Source organism: Phyllobates terribilis, unplaced genomic scaffold (assembly GCF_046119375.1).
Source record: "Phyllobates terribilis strain yellow unplaced genomic scaffold, ASM4611937v1 Scaffold_305__1_contigs__length_2280687, whole genome shotgun sequence".
Taxonomy (NCBI): domain Eukaryota; kingdom Metazoa; phylum Chordata; class Amphibia; order Anura; family Dendrobatidae; genus Phyllobates; species Phyllobates terribilis.
This window is the reverse complement of record NW_027363065.1, coordinates 867,495-885,514: the sequence shown is the minus strand read 5'-3', so window position 1 is coordinate 885,514 and position 18,020 is coordinate 867,495. Positions and strand designations below refer to the sequence as shown.

At 46.9% G+C, this 18,020-nt stretch overlaps 1 pseudogene; it reads right to left on the bottom strand.

The window, feature by feature from the left end:
- Window positions 1-13,315: 13,315 nt before the first annotated feature.
- Window positions 13,316-17,470, bottom strand: LOC141220976 (protein FAM200C-like; annotated as a pseudogene).
- Between the last annotated feature and the right edge of the window lie 550 nt (window positions 17,471-18,020).

Sequence of the window (18,020 nt, the reverse complement as noted above, 5' to 3'; positions counted from 1 at the left end):
TTTTGGCAAAAACAAACAGGGTAAATACACACAACCATAAAACATCAGCAAATACCAGCACAATTTGAGTTCTTAAGGTCACAGTGTGGTCTGTGACCGGGTGTCCATATCACCAGCAAAAGGGAGCTTAGCCCCGAGTCCTTGACAGTCTTTGGTGGACAGTCTTTATTCATTCCTCGCTTAAACTCCAAACAAAGCTTTCAAAGAGTCCCGGTTATTTAATGTCCATAACCTGTTAGTCCGTTTGGTTAACTGAAAGAAACTGAAAAACATAATCACTGGTCATGCAATTAACTTTTCAAACATTTGAAAATTATTTACAAGGGTTATTTAAAGTTCTTAACACACCCTATATTTTCCAGCGAGCGGGTATCTGCCCCCTAGTGCTCTGGGTTGACCTGCGTAACCCTCTGTCTGGTGGTGGTCTAACCTGGCTTTCCCCACTAGCATTTAGGGTACAGCTACTAGCTGGGTTTACAGGCAGTGCAGGCAGCTGTCTGCGGGTCCTTTGGCTTACCGCAGGCATGGCAGGCTCACTGTCAGCAGAAGGTTGACTCTCCTGGGCTGCTGGCATAGGTTCTTCTGCCTCCGGGGCTGCTTGTTCCTCTGATTCTTCCTTCTCTCCTGTAGGTTCCTGCTGGGTTGGTTGAAGGAAGTGTAGGACGGGTACCACTATTGCGTCTTTTATCCGAGTCCAGGACCGGGAAAACTCTGCGAGAACGGTGCTGACCGTTTCTTTCTTGTCCACTGCGGGCTCAAGGTCATCTTGATCTTCACTTGCACTGTGTAATTGCTCGGGGCACCGTTTTAGGTGGTCTCTGGAGACAGTGTTCGTGGTCTCTCCTCCATCCTTGCTTATTACACATACCTTTGAGTTGTCGTGGTTGGACGGCAGTTCTGTGTACGGGTCTCTCTCCCACTGGTCATCTAGCTTGTGAAGCTTTCTCTTCCGCTTCAGGACCTGCTCGCCAGGTTCCAGGGGACCAGCAGGGGCGTGTTGGTTGAAGAGCCTCTCTTGCTTTTCTCTTGCTTGAGCCAGGCTCCTCTCCACGCTCTCCTGTACCTTTTTGTACTGTAGCCGCCGTTCCGTATCCCAGTCCGCATCTGGGGAGGTGTCCTCGGGTGTCAGGACTCCCATCTCCAGGTCCATAGGCAGCTTACCTGGTCTTGCTCGCATCAGGTAAGCCGGGGTGCAGTTGGTAGCATTCACCGGGATATGATTGTATAAGTCTATCAGGTCCGGCAGTTTTTCCGGCCACAGGCTGCGTTCTTCCAGGGGCAACGTCCTTCCAGGGGCAACGTCTTGAGGAGATCAATGACTATCTGATTCATTTTCTCACACATCCCGTTGGTTTGTGGGTGGTAAGGCATCGTCCGAATCTTCTTACAGCCGTAGAGGTTGCAGAACTCTTGGAAGACTTCAGCCTCGAACGCTGGACCTTGGTCTGTCAGTACCTGTTCCGGATACCCATGTGGGCGGCAGAAGTGCTGCTGGAAGGCTCTGGCCGCCGTTTGGGCTGTCAAGTCTTTAACCGGGACCACCACCAAGAACCGGGAATAGTGATCCACTATTGTCAGGGCATAGATGTAGCCCGACCGGCTTGGAGCCAATTTCACATGATCCAGAGCTACCAACTCAAGAGGCTGCCTGGTGACGATGGGCCTCAAGGGTGTCTTCTGGCTGGTACGGTCCTTCCTTCTTAGGTTACATGGGCCACAGTCCCTGCACCACTTCTCTATGGCCCCTCTCATACCTATCCAGAAGAACCGTTCTCTCAGTAGGAACTGTAGTTTCTTCCAGCCGAAGTGTCCCGCTCTGTCATGGTAGGCCTCCAGAACCATAGCCGCATCTCGTCTTGGGACCACTACTTGCCAGGTCAGCTCGTGCTTCCGGTGGTTGACACGTCTTCTGCACAGCTTACCTTCGTAGAGGAATAGTCTGCTCTTCTCCTTCCACAGCTGCTTAGCTTCCTCTGGAGCATCCGGATCAGGGCGAGCGTCTGCCTGGGTCAGCATCTCTTTCACCAGGCTGACTACAGGGTCACTATCCTGCGTTTCAGCCCAGCCGTGATGAGGTAAGGGGTTGAACATGATGGTGGTTACATTCTTATCTCTTACGCTGTGGGAATATTGGGTGGCCCCATACCGGTGAAACGCAGGGAGCTCCACCTCCTCCAGCTCTTCTGGATCTTCTTCCCCGTCGGGTAAGAGGCATTCTGGATAGGGCGTCTGCATTGGTATTGGTTCGGCCCGCTCGGTATTTGATCGTGAAGTCATAATTTGACAGCCGGGCCATCCACTTCTGCTCTAGGGCACCAAGTCTAGCATTGTCCAGATGTGTCAACGGGTTGTTGTCCGTGTACACTGTGAACTTTGCAGAGGCCAGGTAATGTTTAAACCGTTCTGTTACGGCCCACACCACTGCCAAGAACTCTAGCTTGAAGGAGCTGTAATTCTCCGATTTTCTTTCGGTGGGCCTCAGCTTCCCGCTGGCATATGCTATCACTCGTTCCCTGCCCTGTTGATTTTGGGACAGTACGGCTCCTAGCCCCACATTACTGGCGTCGGTGTGGAGGATAAAAGGCTGGCCATAATCAGGGTAGGCCAGAATTTCATCCCCCGTGAGGGCCATCTTCAGTTGGCGGAAGGAATCCTTTTCCAACTTATCCCACTTGAAGGGTGGTTTGTTACTTCTAGTTTTGGACTGACCTATTAGGAGGTCCTGCATTGGGGCTGCCATCTTAGTGAATCCGGGAATGAACCTTCGGTAGCAGCCTACCAACCCGAGGAATTGCCTCACTTCTTTGATGTTAGAGGGGCTTGGCCAGCTCTTGATTACTGTAACCTTGTCGGGGTTGGGGGCTGCTCCCTCTGCACTCACCACGTGTCCTAGGTACTGTACCTTCGGTTTCAACAGGTGACACTTTGAGGGCTTCACCTTCAGGCCAAAGCCTGCCTGGGCTTCGAACACATCTGCCAGTTGTTTCAGATGGTCCTCGTATGTCCTTGAATATACAATCACGTCGTCCAGGTAAAGTAGGACCGTCTCAAAGTTTCGGTGCCCTAGACAGCATTCCATCAGCCTCTGGAAGGTCCCGGGTGCGTTGCAGAGCCCAAATGGAATACAGTTGAATTCACTTAATCCCATCGGGATGGTGAAGGCGGTCTTCTCCTTGTCAGCCTCTGCCACAGGAACCTGCCAGTACCCGCTAGTAAGGTCCAAAGTAGAGAAGAAATTAGCTGCTTTTAGTGCGGCCAAAGACTTCTCTATTCTAGGCAACGGGTATGCGTCTTTATGGGTGATACGATTGACTTTTCTATAGTCCACGCACATTCTCATGGTACTGTCTTTCTTTTTTACCAGAACCTAGGGGGCTGCCCAGGGGCTACAGCTGTCTCTAATGACCCCGGCTTCTTTCATTTCTCTTAGCATGCCCTTTGCGTTCTGATAGTGTGCGGGGGGTACAGGTCTGTATCTTTCTTTTATTGCTGGGTGGCTCCCCGTGGGGATGTGGTGTTCTACCCCTTTCACTCTGCCGAAGTCTAGCGGGTGCTTACTAAAGATTCTCTCGTACTCCTGAACCACCCGGTAGACTCCTTGTTTTTGGTGCAAGGGAGTGGAGTCAGCACCCACATGGAGTTTCTGGCACCAGTCCTCCTTGTGTTTCTGGGAGCCATTATCCTCCATCGGGGGAGATGGAGGCAAGGGTTCCATGACCCTGAGAGCATTGTGTTCGACAGCAAACAATTTGGCTAGTATAGCGTACCGGGGCAAGTGTACTTCCCTTTCTCCAATGGTTAAGATACGGACGGGCACCCTTCCATGGCGGACATCATCCACCCACCGGGCTGTCAAAATGGTGGGCCTGCTGTCTGAGTACACGGGTTCTACCATCGCTTGGTAGTCTCTTCCTCTTAACCCGATTGCAGTCCGACACCAGATCATCATTTCACTTTTGGAAGGCATGGCAATGGGGAACGGGTCGCTCATCCTCACGCTACCGATCTCACCACCAGACAGTTCTACCTGTTGCCGTCTCATCAGGGCTCTTATCTCTTTCTGGAGGACCCTCTGTTGGCTGGAGCTAGCATTCATCGCCACCTGCTGCAAAATTACAATTTTTTCTGAAAGACAATTTTCAATCACGTTAGTACCCAAGGTTATTTTAGGGTGACTTTCTTGACCGTCAATGTCCACAATAATCACTCCCTGTGCCGGCAGTTCAACTTTACCAATCTTAATGGTCATCTCTGTGAACCCCACCTGCGGCACGGGTTGGCCATTGCTGGCGATGATGCTCAAGTCATCGTCTGGATAACGGGTTATATCAGTGTCACTCAAGTACTGCTTGAAAAGTACATAGGGGATGGTAGTCACTTGAGACCCGGTGTCCAGCAGTACACTCATGGGGATACCGTCCAGCACTATGGGTAAAACCGGGCGTCCCCCCACGTACTTATCGCGCCAATTATACGGGCCTTGTGACCTTATGCCTGGGAGTTGGCCCTCTGTCCCAGGTCGGACCCGTTTAAAGTACAGTACCTGGCTATGTGTCCCGGCTGGCTGCAACGGCGGCAAATCGGCTGTCCATCCTCAGCGTAGCGATCTGTGGTCCTCCTTCTGCACGACAGGATCCTCCTCTGTCGACGCCACGGGACATCCTCCGCACTGGACGTCAGCTTGATTGGTCCTGACGGGTCCATCTGTAACGACTGTACGGTCCTGGTCAATGCAGCAACACTCTTTGTTAGTTCTTGGACCTGATGGTGCAGGTTTGCAGTCGGGGATGGGTTTAGGGCCTGCGCATCAGCCCCCACAAGGTCTGCAGGGTAGGGCGCCACCTCCTGGTGATACGTAATGGCAGGACGCCGGGAAGCTACAGCGCCACCTGGTGTGGGTTCTCAGAGCACCCGGATGGCCCTCTCTTTAAACTGTGCGAAAGTCAAATTGGGGTTCTGTAGGGCCATGAGGCGCAGCTGGGTTCTGTGGGCACTGGACAGCAGACCTTCTATGAACTGGTCAGTCAATAGTTTATCTGTATCCTGCACGCTGCCAGGGTCAGCTTGTTTGATTGCTCCCAAGGCTTCCTGTAAATTTAGGGCATAATCTCTGATGCTGTCCTGTGTCCGCTGCTTACATCCGTAGAACCGCATTTTAATTTCAGCCGAGGTGCGGGTGTCAAAGGTACCCCGCAGCCGGGCCAAAATGTCCTTTACAGTCCTTTTCTCCTCAGCTGGCCATGATTTTACCTCCCGCTGGTCCGCACCAGTTAACTGCCCTGTCAGTATGCTGATTTTCTGTTCTTCTGTTAGGGGATAGACTTTAAATAAACTGTGCAGTCTTTCCTTAAAGTCACTTAATGTATGGGAATCCCCCGAGTACTGGGGCAACCAGGCCGCTCCGGGGATATAGGGCATGGAAAAAGGCATCACCGCTGCTGCAGCCACGCTGGTGGTAGTGGGCCCCTCTTCTTCCGACATCTTCCTCCCCCCTAGTTAACCTTGGCCTACCTTCCGTTGATCCTCTTCGTAGGCCGCGGTTCCGCTAGCGCTGCTCTGGGCGAGGACCTTGCGTCGCGTCCTGGTGACGTCAGCGTCGCTCTTTCTCTCCTTCCAGGACCTTGCGCAGCGTCCGGACGTAGGGCGGGGCTTCAGGTCTCGCGCTGTTTTGCTGTCCACGCCCCTCTTCTTCCCGCGCGGCGTCCCGAAGATGGCGCATTTTGGCGGGAAACGGCCCCAAATGGCGGGAAACTTCACTCAGGTAAATATAAAGTCTTTTCAGGCACGCAATACCCGTTTGTGGCGGGTTGGTCAGAATCCTGCCGACTGCGCCAAAGTTGACTGACCCCCTGGGCCATGGGGTACTCGAAACCGGGTCTTCTGGTGTACGGTGCTGATGGGGGTAATAGTGGCGACCCGGTCCCGTGGCTCAGGGTGGTCAGACCAATGTTGTGGCAGTCTATTTATAGATTTGTGAATGTCCGACTACGCCACCCGTGGATTGCGGTCAGGGATAACCGTCGCTGTTAGGCAGACCGCTGAGGCTGGTGTTGGTGTGCAGCTCAAGGGTAGGATAACTCCCCACGGGAGGAGTGTGGCCTCAAGGCTGGGGGTGATAGTGCCGGCCGCAATAGTAAAAGTTCGGAGTCCGTTTCAAAACATTTTTGGATCTTTATTGTAGATGTTATTAATGACCCCACAGTAGTACTGGTTAGGAAAGGGGCCTGGGTGTCTGAGAGCATTCGGGGGAGCCCCACTGGTCAGGGTGAGTGTGTAGGCCTACCGTTCTCTCTATGCTCTTTCTGACTATCCCCCTCTTCGTGGTGTAATAGCCCACGTCCCTGAGCTTGCCGTGTACTTCTCGCCTGTATGGCTTGCGACTCGGGCCTTGGGTACCTTTTGCTTTCTCCTCGCTGTACTGGTCCCTCTATGCTCTTTCTGACTATCCCCCTCTTCGTGGTGTAATAGCCCACGTCCCTGAGCTTGCCGTGTACTTCTCGCCTGTATGGCTTGCGACTCGGGCCTTGGGTACCTTTTGCTTTCTCCTCGCTGTACTGGTCCCTCTGTGTGGCGGAGCCTCCAGGCTTCTTAGGCCAAGGCACCTGAAATCCCTCGCGGGTTGGTTCTTTGCTGCTGGGAATGATAACCCGGACAGCGTCGGACCCCAATGTCCGGTTAGATTGATTCTCTGCCAGGACCGGCTCTCATCGCCTCTGTCCCTGGCTTGCAGTCTCTCCTCTGCCTCACGGATCCTCAGCTGCTGCTTACCTGTCCCTTCCTCTAAGAAACCCTTCTGGTCACTTCAGAAGTGGGTTCTGGTCTTCCTAACCCTGCCCCAGTTCCAGCTTTTATAGGGCAGCCAGCTCCCCCTACTGGCCTGGGACAGGAGGTGCTGCATGCTAATTGTCCCTAACCAGGGAACCTCCCTCCTGCTCTCAGACGCAGATTAATCACATTTGTGGCAACCAGGCCTGGGGTGCCACAGAGGTAATATTGAATCTCTCCATCGGTTGACATGCTTCAAGTAATTCCCCCCCCCCCCCCACCCGAGATGATAGGCCGACCCGGAGAGGTGGAAATATTTTTGTGGGTCTTTGGTAATAAATATAAAGTCGGGATTGTTGGTTCAGAAACCCACAATGCCACTGCCAAATCCTTAGTAATCACCTCATTCAAACATGCCCTGTCTATGATTGCCTGCAACTGTGCCGAAAACGCTGAAAGAGGGTTATATGTCAATTTTTTATAGCATATGGCATTGTTTAGTTGGTGATATGCCTCATCCTCATACATGGTTTTTGGCCAAATAATATTTCCCCTCTTATTGGTAGGCTTCAGCCCAATATCAGGCAGCTCCTGTAGGGCCCTCAACCGATCCTCTCTCGTTAGATTGTCGCAGGAGATATATGGAGGAATTTTCATAAATTAATTCGTGACACTCCGCACAAACAGATCCACATTAGTGTTGTTCGCGAGAGGGAGGAATTTTTTAGAGCAAGGGCGTATCGATGGAGGAACCTTACCTCTCCAAAATCCGTAGAGCTGATTGTTCCTCTGTGGGGAAGAGATAACACAAATTCCCATAAAAAAAGTGTTTTTTTAAAAGTTAGGGAACTTGTGAAAATATGGAGATCTTTTATTGCAGTAAAGGCATCAAAGACAGAAACTGGTGAAAAAGATAATCACTTACTGAGGAGGGACAGATCAGATGGTGTAAGAATATGTTCACTCAAGTTGATTACCTTGGAGTCTCTCTTTTTGGACTCTGTTGATCTATGGTCCTGGCGTCTATAGGGATGGAAGTTCACATCCCGTAGTCGCTTGTTAGAAGATCCTGATCTTGTCACCATAGAGGAGGAAGATGTCTCAGACCGATCACTCAATGAAGAGACGGAGGGTTCTGATACTGTACGCTGTAAGGCAGCGCTAGTCATCATACTGGGGAACACTCGCTGCATCGGGTCAATTAAAGCACACATGCAATGTCTTTCCGGTATTTCACAATGCTGCAGTTTATTGTTTATCATAAACCGCTTTTCACAAAGTCCATCTTAGTATATCACCTGCATGTTTACACACATAACATCAGGGAGTCTCTCAAGTAGCAGACAGGCCCACTTGTCCCAAGTTACAGCCTTCAACAAGGTAATAATATAGCAATGTCTATAGCAATGTCCATATCAATGTCCATATAAAGCAGTGTATTACCTTTGCTTGGTTTTAGCTGCTTCAATCCATTTGGTTTGCCACCACTGTGGCTTTGCGGCTTCCCAAAGCTCCCTCTAAGGCTACTGGTATGCTTACACCGCCAACATCCAGCCTGAGCCTTTCAGGACTCTTCACCAAGCCGGCTTTCACTGCAAGGCCACTAGCATCCACACCCAGGATCCAGGCTCGACCTGCCAGGCTTCACTCAGCCTCACTAGGCCTCACACGAATGGTGTCCCACACACAGGGAACAGGCCTCACGCCTATCACACTGTCTCAAGACTAGCAGGGTTTATATATCCTGTAGCACACACACACATACACAGACAGTACCTTAGCTGATGTCACAGTCATGTGTTCAGACCTTCTGTGTGCAAAAGAACCTGTGTGATGTCACAGTAATGTGACCAGTCAGCTCAGGGGGAGGTACCTGGTCGGCCAAAACATACCCTGGACCATACAGTAATGCCAAGCAAGGCGCTGTATTACAACACTGAAATTTATGGATTTTTCTAGAGGGTTTTCTCCAAAGGTACACATTTTTTTGTTGATAGTCCTTTATATCCCTGTTCAATTTTCCCATCTGTGTATCCTGAATCTTTTTCACAACAGAATCAAGTGTTTTTTCCAGCTGTATGTCAAAATTCTGTAAATTTTGGTTTTGTTATTATTTATAATGAAGAATATAAAGTATATCACAACTCAGATGAACTAACCCTCAGTGTAAAGCCAACATGTCCAACACTTGGAGTCTTCTGAGGCCGGGGGTCTGCCCTTTGGAGTCTTCTTAGACTATGAGGCCGGGCGTCTGCCCTTCTATGAGCTGTGTGACCCCATCAGACACTTACACACCTTCATCGCTGTACCACCAGGTTGAGGACTTGAGTCATGCAAGGCATGTATGTGAGCTTGCCTTGGCGTAGGGCCGGCGCCAGTTTCACACCGCCAGGTTCACACCGCTATCGCACATGGCCTTCCCTGGATCCAGGTTCAGTGGAGACCCCATATGTGGTGCAAAACCACTGTTTCGGCGCACGGCATGGCTCGGAAGGTAAGGAGCGCCATTTGACTTTCGGAATGGAAATTTGGCTGGAATCGATAGCGGACGCCATGTTGCATTTGGAGAGCCCCTGAGGTGCCTAAACAGAGGAAACCCCCAACAAGTGACCGAATTTTATCTACTCCTCTGTATAAATTAATCTAGTGGTGGGAAAATAAGTAGACAGGTAAATGGTCACTAAACCCATAGATGAATTCCCTGAGAGGTGTCATTTCCAAAATGGGGTCACTTCAGGGGGGATTCTGCTGTTATGGCACTTTTCAGAGGCGCTAAGTACCAGAACTAAAGAATCCCCCCTGAAGTGACCCCATTTTGGAAATGACACCCCTCTGGGAATTTATCTATGGGTTTAGTGACCATTTTAATTCAATGGATGATTTCCAGAAACAAGCACGCAATGGAAGGTTTAGATTCTGGAGAACCCCCCCCACCCACCCCTGGAAATTAAGTGAGCTCTACTCGAATGTGTCATTCACTAAATGAACCAAATGTTTGAATGACAAATTGGGATACATTTTTACAGTTTAAAAACGTGGTTCTGTGTGGAAGATTTTAAAGCAGTCAGTGACGCATAAGGCTGGCAATGATGGGCATTGTGGGCAATAGTAGCGGGTATCACGCCTCATTTCTCTCATAGTACTTACACGACATCTTTTCTGGGGGTTCCTTCTTGTTTCTGTTGCTGGAATAAGTGCAATAAAATGTCGCTCAGAGAGTCTTTTCACATCCTCAGATTCTAATGGATGAGCGGGGCTAACACTTTGAAAAACAAGATTTTCAATTACCTTTTCTTGATAATCAAGAAAAGGATCTGAATTTCCTGCTTTTTTGTACAACACAAAAGAATTGTATGTGGCCACCTGAAACAAATAAATAACCAACTTTTTATACCAGGTATAGGACTTTCTTGATACCTGGTATGGTCTGCAAGGTCCACACCCCCCATGTGTTTGTTGTAGTCAATGACTGACATAGGTTTTTGCTTCGGAGTGGTGGATCCTAGTTCTACAGTGGCCCTTGTGGCATCTGTGTGGATCGAGCTGAGGACAAAAATATCCCTCTTATCCCTATACTTCAGGGCAAGCAGCTCTCCGTTGCGTACAGCCCCTGACTGCCCCTTTTGAAACTTTTGGTTGACCAATGGTTGTGGAAAACCACGACGGTTTTTATGAATGGTCTCACAAGCTCCGATGTTGTGTTCAACCAGACTTTTAAATAGGGGTATGCTGGTGTAATAATTGTCCACATATAGATTGTAGCCTTTTTGAAAAAATTGATTTATCAGCTCCCAAACAATTTTTCCAGATGTCCCCAGACAAGTAGGGCATCCTGGTGGCTTTAGTTGGCTATCTTTCCCCTCATATATGCGAAAAGCGGATGTGTATCCGGTTGAACTTTTACACATTTTATAGAGCTTTATTCCAAACCTTGCCCTTTTAGATGGGATAAATTGCTTGAGGTGCAGTCTTCCTTTGAATTTTACAAGGGACTCATCTATAGAAATATTTTGTGTTGGGGTGTAGAGTCTTAAGAATTTTTCTGACAAATTTTCAATGATGGGTCTAATTTTATATAACCTGTCATGTTCTGGGGCATTTCTGGGCAGCCATTGACTGGTCGTAATTTTAAAATCTAACCTTCCTCCCCTCTCTATCTTTAATGTCTATTTGCGCAAACACTGAGGATAAGATTCCATTCAGATTGAAAAGTTTATGTATAGGATGTTTGCATTTTTTTTAATGCGCAATCCCTTGGGAATCATCTCTTTTGAAGTGTAAATTTTAATGGAGGTAGAATCCCACCAAAGTTTTAGTTTCTTAGCTTTCTTGGTTTTATTTTCCAATAGTTCCATTGAATTTTAAAAGGTGTATTGGGAGGGGAATAGGGAGAGGGAACCATGGGGAGGGAAATATTAGAGCACTGTGTTGCGTAGATGCAATGAATAGTATCGCATTATAAAACAAGGTAAAACAACATAGTCATCGTATACAATATGAGATATTGTTAAACATAAGAAAACATAGTATAATCTAATCAAACTTAACAAAGTGTGGTCGTCAATACCATGCAAGAATAAAAGTAGACCGGTATAAACTATCAATACGTTCACATAATAATGTGGAGCAGAAGTGGAAGCATTCGTGATAGATAAACTAAGGATTGGTAAACGTGAAATCCAACAATCCCATTTCTTAGTGTATTTTGTAAGAGAATTATTATTGGTGGCAAATCGGAGTTCAAGGAAGTTGTGTATGGAAACCTTCTCCAAAATGTCACATAGTTTAGGCACATCGTGTTTTTTCCAAAAGTAGGCTAATGAGTTTTTAACCACTAGGAAAGTATGAATTAATAACATATCTAACAGTTAGATCTATGTCTTCTAGGTCAATAGAGAGGAGAGCCATCTGGGCAGTAATCAAGAGTGTTTTATTAAGGAATCTGTTTATGGTAAGGGAAATTTGTTTACATAAGTTTTTTATTTTAGGACAACTCCAAAAAATGTGGAGCAAGTTGCCAGGGAAGCCACAATTCCTTCAACATAGTGGAGAATTTTCAGGATTTATATGAGATGGTCTGTAGGGAGTATAGTACCATCTAACTAATAGTTTATAGAAATGTTAGAGGCATAGGAGTAGCTAATAGCATTTCACACTGTTTCAGGTGCAATGAGATATTTAAATCTGATTCCCACCTTAACATATAAACATTTTTAACTATAATGTTGTTTTTGTTGAAGCAGTTGTATAGATGTTTGGTGTCAAAATTTTTTTATGGTCGATATTGCAAAGGAGGATAGTATTTCTAATTTCAGGGATTTGTTAAGAAGGAATTTCTGGACGTGTTCTTTGTGAATTGAAAAAAAAACTGAGGATAGCTGGCCAAATTTAGATTTTTTGAGATCTCTGAAGGTAAAAAAATTGTTTCCATTGTATACATCTTTGATTTTTTTTAACTCCGGACTGAATCCACGAGGTGATAATTGAAATTTATATTATCCTCTGCAGGGTTTTGCCAGTATCTTCTAGACTAGAGGTTCCCAAACTTTTTTTTCTCGTAGACCACTTTCAAAATGTTACTGGTTTCGGTGGACCCCTAGCTGCTACATTTTTGCCATATTCCCAAAACGCAAAAATGTGAAGATTAGATCTAACGATGGAAATTTGCTTCGCGCCTGAGTTCCAACCCTAAATTCGTAGTGGTAAAAATAAAAATAGTATATTTTCTTGTATTCTATTTATTAAAATAATACGAATACAGACTTAATAGAGTTAAAATTAATCATTAATAACGTACCGTAACTTCAACAATGCAAATCAACAATTAAAAAAAAAATAGTCATAATTTTAATGGGAAGGATGTACTTGATGGATCGACAGCAAATTATCAATATTTGGCTTCAGTTTTGTAAGGAATAACCGCAAATCCCCCCGTTCTGTGATGTTCAATCTGCTCCTTTTATTTGTTAATAGGTTTGTAACGACACAAACTTTTTTCGACAAGTTATGACGAGGGAAACGCTATCAATAGTTTTCTCGCAATTTCTCACAGCCCGGGATATTTTTCGGGTATTTCTGCCTGCAGCCCACATGTTTGATAGCCTTTTCAAGCTCCTAATACCACATTCGCCACTTCCGTTTCATCAAATAAATCTGTTTTTGAAGTCATCATGCATGGCATTTAAATGTTGAACGTATGTCTGAATATCCTCATTAAGACATTCTGCCTGTGACAAGTTTGGAAACTGTGAGAATTCGCACCGACTAATACTTTGCTTCATAAATTTAAATTTTTCAATAAAAGCCGAAATTAACCCCTTTTTTTTAAATTAAATTTAGAAACTCTAAAATTGATTCAAAAAGTGAGTAAAATCTTGTTAAAACATGCACCTTTCGACAACCAGCTTACTTCAGAATGTAAGAGCAATCGTTGGAAGTCGTCATCATTTTCGTCGCACAATTGTGCAAATAAACGGATATTCAACGCATTGCTTCTTATTTTGCTAACTGCTTTAATCACAAATTGAAGCAATTGGTGCAATCTATTACTCTAATTTTTCGCTACCAGGTGTTGTCGGTAGATGACACAGTGAATTGCAGTTACTCCTGGTATAATTCTTTTAAGATGGCTTATAAACCCACAATATTGCCCGAACATGGCAGGAGCTCCATCTGCTGCCACCGAAATAATGTTTGTAAAAGGAATCGATTTTTCCTTAAAAAAAATCACTCAGGACATTAAATATTGATTCGCCTTTAATTTCCGTCTCCAAAGTTTTTGCAAATAGCTGCTCTTCATGGATTTCTTCGTCCATAACAAATCGAACATAAGCCAATAATAATGCTTCATTACCAGGTAAAGTTGACTCGTCCAGTTGAATAGAAAAATTAGTTGTTTGCAGATAATTACACAGGAAGCTTTCAATATCAGAGCTCATTTCATCAATATGTCTTTGTACAGTGTTGTTACTCAAAGGAATTCTTTTGAGTACGTCAAATGGAGGTTTGTGCAGAACAGTTTTTAAAACCTCTTCAACAGCGGGTAAATTTAACTGTTCTCCAATGATGTGCGGTATTCCAGATTTCGCTATAAGTAATGAAATATTGTAAGATGCCCGCAAGCCATCATCGTTACTTTTGAGATTTTGAAGCGAACATACTGTGCATGGTGGGTCTCTTTTCATATTTTTCCTTCAATGTTTGAAAATATTTAAAACCTTTACCTATTTTATCAGGATGACACCTTCTTAGATGATCTTCGAGCTTCGATGGTTTCATAGAGTCATTGCTCAAAACTTTGTTGCATAAAAGGCATATGGGCAATCGTTTGTCTGCCTTTGATGGAAGTGTCTCGCCCAGTGGGATATGGGGGACTCGGTTCCCGGGCCTTTACCTTCTTTCGGATGTCATGGCAGTCTGCTCCCGGGTCACTCTTAAAAAGGGGTTGTTGCTTAAAGGGATGATAAACGGTTTGGTCTCGTGATGCCACCTGTGGTTCCTGGTAATGGATACCAGCGCTGCTGCGGATCTCCGGGGGTGATGGGATGGCAGCTGAGATGTTTCTGCTCCCCACAGGCGGAGCGGGTCCCCCTGGGGCAGGGTTGATGGAAGGGATGCAGGTGAGAGGTGGCCCAGCCGGGTCAGAGGAGAATAATGGACACGCACTCAGGGGGTTCGCTTCAGTCCCTTTACTGGTGTAGACGGCAGGTACGGTCCAGGGTACTTGGTAGGAAGAATGCACTTCTGGACTCTTCCCAGTGAGCGGGTGGAAGGCCTCCTGGTCCATTTCTTCCTCTCTCTCTGAAGCTCATGACCTGCTTGGAACTAGGCCTAGCTTCTGTACTCTCTCAATATCTCACCTGTCTGCTTGGTGGTAAGACCTTTCCTCTGGCTACCACTATCCCTGGACGCTGGGGCCTTCGTGGTTCCTAGTTCTTTGGATGGTTGCAGCTTCAGATTGACCAGGGGTCTAGAATCCCCTTGGTATTCCGGTTATTCCTACTGGGCGTAGAGGACCCTGTAGGCGCGGACCCAGTGTCCGGCTTGTGTTCTGGGGTGAGCCTAAGATGCTCCTCTGCCCCCACCCCCCTAACACTTCTCTCTCCTCTCCTTGCCTCCGGCCACGCTCTAGGCCCTCAGGCTTCAGCACGTGCTTTAGGCCTTAACTTCCCCTCAGCACAGCAACTAACATGCTGCTTCTTCCCTGCTCTAATGTGTCAGCACGCTCTCCCTACCTAACTCCACCCTCCAGTTTTTATATCTCCCTAACAGGGCTCCCTCTGGTGGTATGAGGTGGAAGGGTAGAGGCGTCTATGTGTACTGAAGGCCTTTTGTGGAGAATTCCGTGCATGCACCCTTTTGGGTCCTGTGATACCTGTGGGTAGGAGGGTGCTACACCTCCCCTAGTACAATTCAGTACTCCTGGACTGAAGCATTTTTGTAACCTGGTAAAAACCACAATTACAATTATAATAACAATAACACATATCAAAGGCACACAATAAATAACAATAGGCAATACTCAACTGGCTAACTATGTCCAAGTTTGACAAATTTTTACACTTTAGGCTTTTGTACTTTATTCCCTATACCTGGTAGGGATTTGGCCTTGTGTGCTGCGCGTTGATCTACATAGCACTGGTGTCTGTCTCTGACGTGCGTGCACTATCCGCTAACCTATCAGGTCTACGTGCAAGTAATTTATAGAACTGCCTCATCATCTCTATAGGACTGGCAAGTGCACTGTTTACTGGGCTTAGGCTCTGCTTCAACTGGTGATCCTCCTCTTACTGGGGACTCTTCCTGTTCCTGAGCCGGTTCCTCTAGGGTGCTCACAGGTTCTTCTTGTGGTGGAGAACCTTCTGGTGGCTGACAGAAGTGTATCACTGGTATGATAACTGCTACATCAAGTTGAGGCCAGTCCGTGGGGAAGTCTCCTAGAACTGTATGAACTACATCTTCCTTGGGTTTTTTCGGTCTTATAAGAGGTACTTCTTCCTCCTGTGTCTTTAGTAGACCTGGGCACAATTTCAAGTGGTCTCTTGAGACTGTTGTGGTTGTCCTACCTCCATCCTTGCTGATCGCGCAGGTTTTGGTGTTGTCAAATCAGGAACTTAACACTGTGTAGGGCTCTCTTTCCCGCTGGTCATTGAGCTTGTGACCTCTTCTTTTCCGCTTTAGCACTATTTCTCCGGGTGCCAAAGGTTCAGCTGATGCATGCTATTATATTGGTCTTCTTGTCTTTCTCTTACTTTGTTTAGGCTTTCTTCAACACAGGCCTGTACTTTCCTGTACTGCTCTTTCCGATTTTTGTCCCAGTCTTCAGTGGACATATCTGTAGTAGGTTCTACCACTCCGAGTTCCCGGTCCATGGGCAATTTTCCTGGTGTTGCTCTCATGAGGTATGCTAGGGTACAGTTAGTAGAACTCACAGGTATGTGGTTATACAGATCCACCAGGTCAGGTAGTTTGTCTGGCTACTGGTTCCTCTCTTCCAAAGGTAGGGTTTTTAACAGGTCTATGATGATGTTATTCATTTTCTCACACATACCGTTGGTTTGAGAATGACATGGTGTAGTTCGGATCTTCTTGCATCCATACAGGTGACAGAATTCTTTGAATAATACAGCTTCAAAGGCGGGGCCTGCAGAAGTAGGTTTGCAATGTTCTTGCTTCAGTTTCTGCTGTCTGATCCATGACAGGGGCTACCACCTGGAATCGGAAATAGTGATCCACCATGATCAGGGCATAGGAATAGCCTGATCTGCTGGGTGACAGTTTGACGTGATCCAGAGTGACAATCTCCAGGGGTTGGGTTGTTTTGATGGACTGCAAGGGTGCTTTCTGACTTCCGTAGTCTTTCCTTCTGAGGCTACAGAGCCCACAATTCCAGCACCACCTTTCTATGGAACTCCGCATTCCAACCCAATAGAACCGGTCCTTCAGCAGGGTTTCCAACTTCTTCCAGCCAAAATGACCTGCTTGGTCATGGTAGGCCTCTTAACACCATCTGGATATCTTTCCTGAGTACCACAATCTGCCACACCATTTCATGGGTTCTGGGGTTGACATACCTTCTGCACAGGTTTTCTCTGTAGATGAACAGCCAGCTTCTTTCATTCCACAGGTGTTTGGCTCGTGGAGGAGCATCCTTCTCCAGGTGAGAACCTACTTGGGTTATCAGTCCTTTGATGAGACTGACAACCGGGTCACTGTCCTGGGTCTCCTTCCAGCTGTGATGAGGTAAAGGGTTTAGTGTCTTACCATGATGTCTTCTGGAGGCGTGTTGCTCTTGGACCATTCCATTTCTGTGGAAAGCAGGTAATTCAATTTCTTCTAGGTCATACACTTCATCATCGGTGTCCGACTGATGGGGCACCAGCATTGGTGTTCTTGTGACCTGCCCGGTACTTGATTGTGAACTGGTAATTCGACAATCTGGCCACCCAATGCTGTTCCATGGCTCCCAACCTGACTGTCTCCAGGTGTGTCAAGGGGTTATTATCGGTAAAGGCTGTAAATTTAGTTGAGGCTAGGTAATGTTTGAATCTTTCGGTAATAACCCAGACCAAGGCCAGGAACTCCAGCTGGAAGGAACTGTAATTCTCTGGGTTCCTCTCAGTAGGGCGAAGCTTCCTACTGGCATAAGCAATTACCTTTTCTCTGCCGTTCTGCTTCTAGGACAACACAGGTCCCAGTCCCTCATTGCTGGCATCTGTGTATAACAGAAAAGGTTGGCTGTAGTTAGGGTAAGCTAGGATTTCCTCACCGGTTAGGGCTTCCTTCATTAATGCAAAGGACTCAGCCTGTTCTTTGCCCCACTGGAATGGGGAAATTTTACCTCTTTTGGACTGTCCTACTAGCATATCTTGTAAAGGTGCTGCCTTTTTGGTGTAGTCCTTAATGAACCTCCTGTAGTACCCGACCAGCCCCAGGAATTGACGTACTTCTTTGATGTTCTTTGGTTCAGGTCACTTCTGGATGGCAGTGACCTTCTCAGGGTCTGGTGCTACTCCCTCTGAGCTGACCACGTGTCTCAGGAGCTGAACCTTCTGTTTGAGCAGGTGGCACTTGGAAGGTTTTACTTTCATCCCATACCGGGACAATGCCTCAAATACCTCTGCCAGGTGTTTTAGATGGTCTTCATATGTACTTGAGTACACGATAACATCATCCAGTTATAACAGCACTGTTTCAAAGTTCCGGTGTCCTAAGCAACACTCCCATCAACCTTTGGAACGTTCCGGGTGCATTGC